General features: G+C 46.4%; 1 protein-coding gene across 12 annotated transcripts in view; it reads right to left on the bottom strand.

The window, feature by feature from the left end:
- The window catches only part of LOC143292529 (tensin-3-like), a 433,846-nt gene that overhangs the window by 145,596 nt on the left and 280,750 nt on the right, over positions 1 to 7,500 (bottom strand). The gene's annotated exons all lie outside the window — the stretch shown is intronic.

Genomic DNA, 7,500 nt, shown 5'->3' on the forward strand with positions numbered 1-7,500 from the left:
GAGTGAGAGACTGAGATAGAAAGAGAGAAAAAGAGAGAGAGACAGAGAGAGAGAGACTGAGAGAGATAAGGGAGTGAGAGACTGAGATAGAAAGAGAGAAAAAGAGACAGAGAGAGAGACAGACAGAGACTGAGAGAGATAAGGGTGTGAGAGACTGAGAAAGAGAGAAAAAGAGACAGAGAGACAGAGAGACAGAGAGAGAGACAGACAATCAGACAGAGAGAGAGACTGAGAGAGATAAGGGAGTGAGAGACTGAGACAGAAAGAGAGGAAAAGAGACAGAGAGAGAGAGAGACACACACACACACACACACACACACACACACACACACACACACACACACACACACACAGAAAAGGGGTTGGGGGCAGGGTGGGGGTGGGGAAGACAGAGAAAGAAAGAAAGAAAGAAACATAGACAGACAGACAGACAGACAGACAAGAGGACGACCTACAATACAAGTGGAGCGAAACCAGAAGACAGCAAACTCGGTGAAGCTCACTGACAAGGGTTTGTGCGGCATCAGCACATAGCATTCATTTCTCCACACAACACAACACAACCCCCCCCACCCCCCACCCCCCCCCAACCCTCCCCGACCCCCGCCCCCCACCCCCCAACACACACACACACACACACACACACACAAACTACTGTATGTACAGAGCGAGAGAGCGAAGTCTTGGCAGGTTGTGGGGTCCGTCTGCCAAAACCAGTTTAGCCGGTTCTTTTGCTGGCAGGGCAGTCAGTGGTTGGTTGTATTGGTGGCAGCAGTCGCCTCAGTCTCCCTGAATGTCAGTGTCGTCGTCGTCGTCGTCGTTGTAGTTGTCGTTATCGTTGTTGTTGTTATTGTTGTTGTTCCGGTTCCTCACTTGGTAGTAGCTACAGTGTTTCGTTGTTATCGTTGTTGTTGTTGTTGTTGTTGTTGTCGTCGTGGTCATTGTTATTGTTGTTGTTGTTGCATGCTTCTTCGTCAACAGAAATTCATCAGTCGGTACTTCGCTAGTAGACTCAGTCAGTCTCTTGTTGTGGTTATTGTCGTTGTAGTCGATGTTATTGTTGTTGTTGTTGTTGTATGCTTCTGTGTCATCATAAATTGTTGTGTGGTTTCTCCAAAAGTGGAGTTCTCTTGTCAGTGCTGTTGAAAGTGTTGTGTTGGTGGTGCTGGTTCTGCTGGTGATGTTCATATGTTATCACTGAGAAGTAGTATGTGGGTGGTTTGTTAATACCATTTTGTTGTTGTTGTTGTTGTCGTTCTGGGTTTGGGTTGTTTTTTGTGTTTTTTTTTTCTTTTCGTTCATCTGTCTTTCCTTTGTATTTTTCGTCGACTGCTTCTTCTCCTTATATGTCTCTTTCTCTACCTTCTCCTCCCCCCCCCCATGGCCCCCCCACCCCCACCCCCCGCACTTCTCCCCGAACCCCCAGTCTTTCTCTCTCCCCCCCCCCCCATCCCCTCCCCCCACCCTCCAGGCCCCCCTCCTTCCTCCTCTCACCTTTCTCGCAGCCTTACACCTCAGTCACGTGCTCTGACAGACTGACAGGAGGAATGTGGTCACATGATCAGTCACACCGTGCAGGGCACTGCATGGGTCACATCACATACGCTCACAGCCATTCCTTCCACCTGATTGGTCTCTCTCTTGGCCCTCACGTCATTTATCACCGTCTGGCCGCACTACCCTCTGTGATGCGCTCACTGTACTGATCGTCTTGCCGCACTACCCTCTGTGATGCGCTCACTGTACTGATCGTCTTGCCGCACTACCCTCTGTGATGCGCTCACTGTACTGATCGTCTTACTGCACTACCCTCTGTGATGTGCTCACTGTACTGATCGTCTTGCCGCACTACCCTCTGTGATGTGCTCACTGTACTGATCGTCTTGCCGCACTACCCTCTGTGATGTGCTCACTGTACTGATCGTCTTACTGCACTACCCTCTGTGATGTGCTCACTGTACTGATCGTTCTACTGCACTACCTTCTGTGATGTGCTCACTGTACTGATCGTCTTGCCGCACTACCCTCTGTGATGTGCTCACTGTACTGATCGTCTTACTGCACTACCCTCTGTGATGTGCTCACTGTACTGATCGTCTTACTGCACTACCCTCTGTGATGTGCTCACTGTACTGATCGTCTTACTGCACTACCCTCTGTGATGTGCTCACTGTACTGATCGTCTTGCCGCACTACCCTCTGTGATGTGCTCACTGTACTGATCGTCTTACTGCACTACCCTCTGTGATGTGCTCACCGTACTGATCGTCTTGCCGCACTACCCTCTGTGATGTGCTCACTGTGCATGATAGTCCCGCTGCGCTGTTTATGTAATGCTCTCACTGTAGTGATCGTCCTGCTGCACTACGATGAAATTTGCTCACGGTACTAATCGTCCTGTTGCGCTAAACAAGTAATGCACTCTCTCTGCTGCTACGTTTCCCATGTAATGTACTTGATCGTCCTGCTGCGCTATTTTGGTAAAGTGCGCATTGTACTAATTTCCCTATCGCATCATTCATGCGATGCCTTCACAAGTCGTCCTCATGCACAACTGATGTTAACTCTCTCCATACGAACGGCGAAAGAGACGACGTTAACAGCGTTTCACCCCAAATACCATCATCAAAATATTGCAAGCGGAACGCTCTTATACTAAAGAGGTGAATGTTGACAAAGAATACCACAGTTCTGACGACGGAAGCTAAAGGTTAGGTCATTCAGACACCCACTGGACATCCGAGGGGTCTGTGTAGAGGAGAAGAGAGGACTGGCCGTACTGAGGGAGTTAATCTGCTCACAGGTCGCCCTGCAGCGTTGTCACGTAGCGTGGTCAATGATCGTCCTGCTGCACCATCATGCAATCCTGTCACCGATCCTGCTGCTGCACTGTCAGGCTATCTGATCCTCTTTGAGCACTGTTCCCGCAGTGTGAGGACAGATCGTGCTGTCCACACAACAGAGTTCTCAATATTTATTATCGTTTCGCTGCATTGCACTGTTTATGTTCATGTCCTCACTGCACTGTTTATGTCCTCGTTGCTCATTTTATGTCCTCATTGCTCTGTTAATATGCTCTTGCACCTCTTTTTACGTCCTCACTGCTGCATCACAGCTCTGTTTTATGTCCTCATTGCCCTGTTTATGTCCCGACTGTTGCCCTGTTTATGTCCTCACTGCCCTGTTTATGCAATCACTGCCCTGTTTATGTCCTCATTGTTATGTTGATGTCCTCATTGTTATGTCGATGTCCTCATTGTAATGTTTATGTCCTCAATGCTGTGTTTATGTCTTCATTGCTGCATTGCCAACATCTTTTCTGTGTGTCCACATGCAAAACACAGGTATTCACAGATCGCTTATCTGCACTATAAAAGATTTTATTTGTGAAATGTACACATATTTTCACAATTATCATTTTGGCCTGGAGTTGTATGGGCAAAGTATAGTTTGTGAAGCTACTACTGAACTGATGGTGCATGAATTTAATTTGCAAGAACTGGTATTGTATGGACTTATATTTGAACACACAAGATGCAAGATACAACTTTAATTGTCCCATAGACGGGCGCAATAGCCCAGTGAGTAAAGCGTTGGACTTTCAGTCTGAGGGTCCCGGGTTCGAATCTCGGTAACGGCGTCTGTTGGGTAACGGGTGGAGATTTTTCCGATCTTCCAGGTCAACATACATGCAGATCTGTCAGTGCCTGAACCTCCATCGTGTGTATACGCACGCAGACCATAATACGCACGTTAAAGATCCCGTAATCCATGTCAGCGTTCGGTGGGTTATGGAAACAAGAACATACCAAGCACGCACACCCCCGAAAACGGAGAATGGCTTCCTACGCGGCGGGGTAGGAATGGTCATGCGCATAAAAACCCACTCATGTACATACGAGTGAACGTGGGAGTTGCAGCCCACGAACGAAGAAGAAGAATTGTTCATAAAACATGAAAAGGTGTCTTTCCATAGACACACAGACAAATACATACACTGTCACACAGACAAATACATACACTGACACATAGACAGACAGACAGACAGACACACACACACACACACACACACACACACACACAGCGACAACAGTACGATGGGAAACACCCGCTGGCCACACACCCAGTCGTCTGTCGAGACCCACAGATTATATATAGCTCCTTTTTGATCTGCTTTCTTTCTTTCTTTTTTTTTTCTTTCTTTTTTTCCCCCCGAGACTGTCTCTCTTTTCTTTTCTTTCTTTTTTTTCTTCTTTTTGCTGTCTTTGTGAATTGATGATTGCTTTTAGAAAGCAATCCTTTTTTTTTTTTTTTTTTTACCAAGCAGAACAAAACAAAGCTCATTCACATAATCAAACTCTTCCCTCCCTGATGGTCTTTGTGAGCACATTCACACACACACACACACACGCACGCACGCACGCACGCACACATACACACGCACACACACACACACACACACACACACACACACACACACACACACACACACAGGACTCGGGTGTTCTCTCCAGCAACAAGTTACACAATCTATTGAGTTCAAGGAGTCCTGAAGGAACAAGTGTTGATCACAGGGGGAAAGAGAGAAAGAGAGAGAGGGGGGAGGTGGGGGCGGGTCGGTGGGGGATGGAGTAGAGGGGAAGAAGAAGAAGAAAGAGGAGGGGTATGAGTCACAGAGAGAGAGGGGGAGGGGAGGGGGGGAGAGAGAGAGGAGAGCAAGGGAGAGACAGAGAGAGGAGAGGGGAGAGATGGATGGAGAAAGAGAGACGGAGAGAGAGAGGGATGGAGAGAGAGAGGGATGGAGAAAGAGAGACACGGAGAGGGAGGGAGGGAGAGAGAGAGAGGGAGGGAGGGAGAGAGAGAGAGAGAGACTCGTACACACACACACACACACACACAGTTTCAGTTTCAGTTTCAGTAGCTCAAGGAGGCGTCACTGCGTTCGGACAAAACCATATACGCTACACCACATCTGCCAAGCAGATGCCTGACCAGCAGCGTAACCCAACGCGCTTAGTCAGGCCTTGGGAAAAACAAAACAAAAAAAAACAAACAAAAAAAACAAAAACAAAAAAAAACGGGGGAATAAATAATAGATAAGCTTGCATAAATAAATAAATAAATAAATAATAATTATAATATAGAAAAAGGTAGCAGTAATAATATTAGTAATACTAATAAAATGATAATAATAAAACATAAATAAATAAATAAGACAACAATGGTGATAAATAAGCAAATAAATGTAAAAAATGAAGACACACATTCACACATACACCCACACATGCATAACAGAAATGCACCAGACATGCAGTTTCACATATATGAAAGCACAGTCAAATACATATAAACGTACATGAGCTCCAACACACACACACACACACGCATTACCGTGCACCTCCTCTACCCCCCTCCTCCACACACTCATTTCTAGTCTAAGTATCGCAGCTTCCACGGCACACACACACACACAAACACAAACACACACTCACAGAGATGAACACTTACTTGTACAAGCACATATGAAAGCACAGTCAAATACATATAAACGTACATGAGCTCCAACACACACACACACACACACACATTACCTTGCACCTCCTCTACCCCCCTCCTCCACACACTCATTTCTAGTCTACGTATCGCAGCTTCCACGGCACACACACACACACACAAACACACACTCACAGAGATGAACACTTACTTGTACAAGCACACACACATACGCCCATATCTCCCACCCCCAACTCCACACACGTACATACAAAGATATATATATATATATATATATATATATATATATATATATATATATATATATATATATATATATATATATACACGTTCCAATATCCTGTTGCTCCCACAGTGTAGGCATGCATACACTCACATACCTCATCCTCTACCCCACCTCCCCCTGCACTCCCACCTCCCCTCACACACACACACACACACACACACACACACACACACACGTACACATATCTCTCCTGACACTTGTGTACAGTTTCACTCTCGCGCATTCACAAACGCACTCAAAAGCACACATACACACAAACACACACAGCCGCCACTGACTGGCCGCAAGAGGGATGGGAAAAGATCTCTGATGCCAAGAACGTGGCGTCTAGTGTGTTGCTCGGTCTATTGTGTTTGGAAAGGCCCACAGAGACTGCCACAAGGGTCTCCACTCTCTCCTGTCCTCTACAATGTCTACACGAAGAGCCTTGCAGACTTAAACAACAATGGAATTGCTCGGGTGCTTACCCTTGCGGATGACGGCCTGGTCTTCAAAACTTCGAAAAATGCTCAGGAAAGAACTGAAGCCGTCCAGAAACAACTAAACAATATTGCTCAATGGTGCAAAGACACAGGATCTTCCATCAATCCAGCGAAAGCCCAAACGTTGCTGTGCACCCTCAACAACAAAACCGCGAGCAAATCACCACCTTCTGTGTCATTCGATGGGATTCAAATTGAGAAAACTAAATGCCTACGCTACCTAGGAATACACTTCGACAGGATGCTGACCTTCAGAAAACATACGGAAAACACTGTTCTCAAATGCAAAAAGGGCCTTTCAGTCTTAAAAGCAATGGCAACCAAAGGAATTGAACAACGCCACCTCTTCCTGCTATACCAATCACTCGTCCTCAGTGTGATCGACTACGGACTTGGGCTAACAACACCGTCTCAAAGCAACCTCCTAAAATTAGAAAAAGTCCAAAATGAAGCTATGAGGCTGATCCTTGGAACAACAAAAGACACGGCCGCAGAAACCATGCGATACCTGCTTGACCTTCCTTCAGTGCAGGCCAGAAACAAGTTAGAACAGGTCAAGACCTACTTCAAAGCATTAGAAAACCCTCAAAACCCACTGCATGACGCAGTCAAAGAACCAAAAGGCAGCCGTCTAGGACGAGGAAGATCATGGATGGGGCAAGCAGAAGACACAATCCAGCTAGTATGCCGACTTCAAGACCTGAAAGAAACAAAAGAATGGGAGAAAAACCCCGAAAACCTCAACCATCTATTCAACACAGTCATTTCACCCACTCTAGGAAGACATTGTCGGGAATGGCCAGAGGGCAAAACTGATGCGGAAGTGAAGCTGCTTATAGAAGAAAACAGTAAAGAAGAGGACATCATCATATACACAGATGGCTCAGTCACCAAAGACCAGTCTGGCTGGGGATTCACTGCGAAACAAAATGGAAAAACAATTTGGGAAGAGAATGCTGCCTACAAAGTCACAACCTCCAGCCTAACGATGGAAGTTGAAGCTGTGACACATGCCCTCCAGTGGCTATCGTCCTTCCATACGCCCGGAAACCAACATGCCATGATTGTAACCGACTCAATGAACCTCATACAGAAAATTGAAAGCGGAATGGGAAGCCCAGAGTGGCATAACGCAATGCGCAACTTTCAGATTAAAAAACTCACATGGTCATACTGCCCGGGACATGCAGGTGTTAAGGGAAATGTGCGAGCTGACAG

Source organism: Babylonia areolata, chromosome 18, assembly GCF_041734735.1.
Source record: "Babylonia areolata isolate BAREFJ2019XMU chromosome 18, ASM4173473v1, whole genome shotgun sequence".
NCBI classification, from domain to species: domain Eukaryota; kingdom Metazoa; phylum Mollusca; class Gastropoda; order Neogastropoda; family Buccinidae; genus Babylonia; species Babylonia areolata.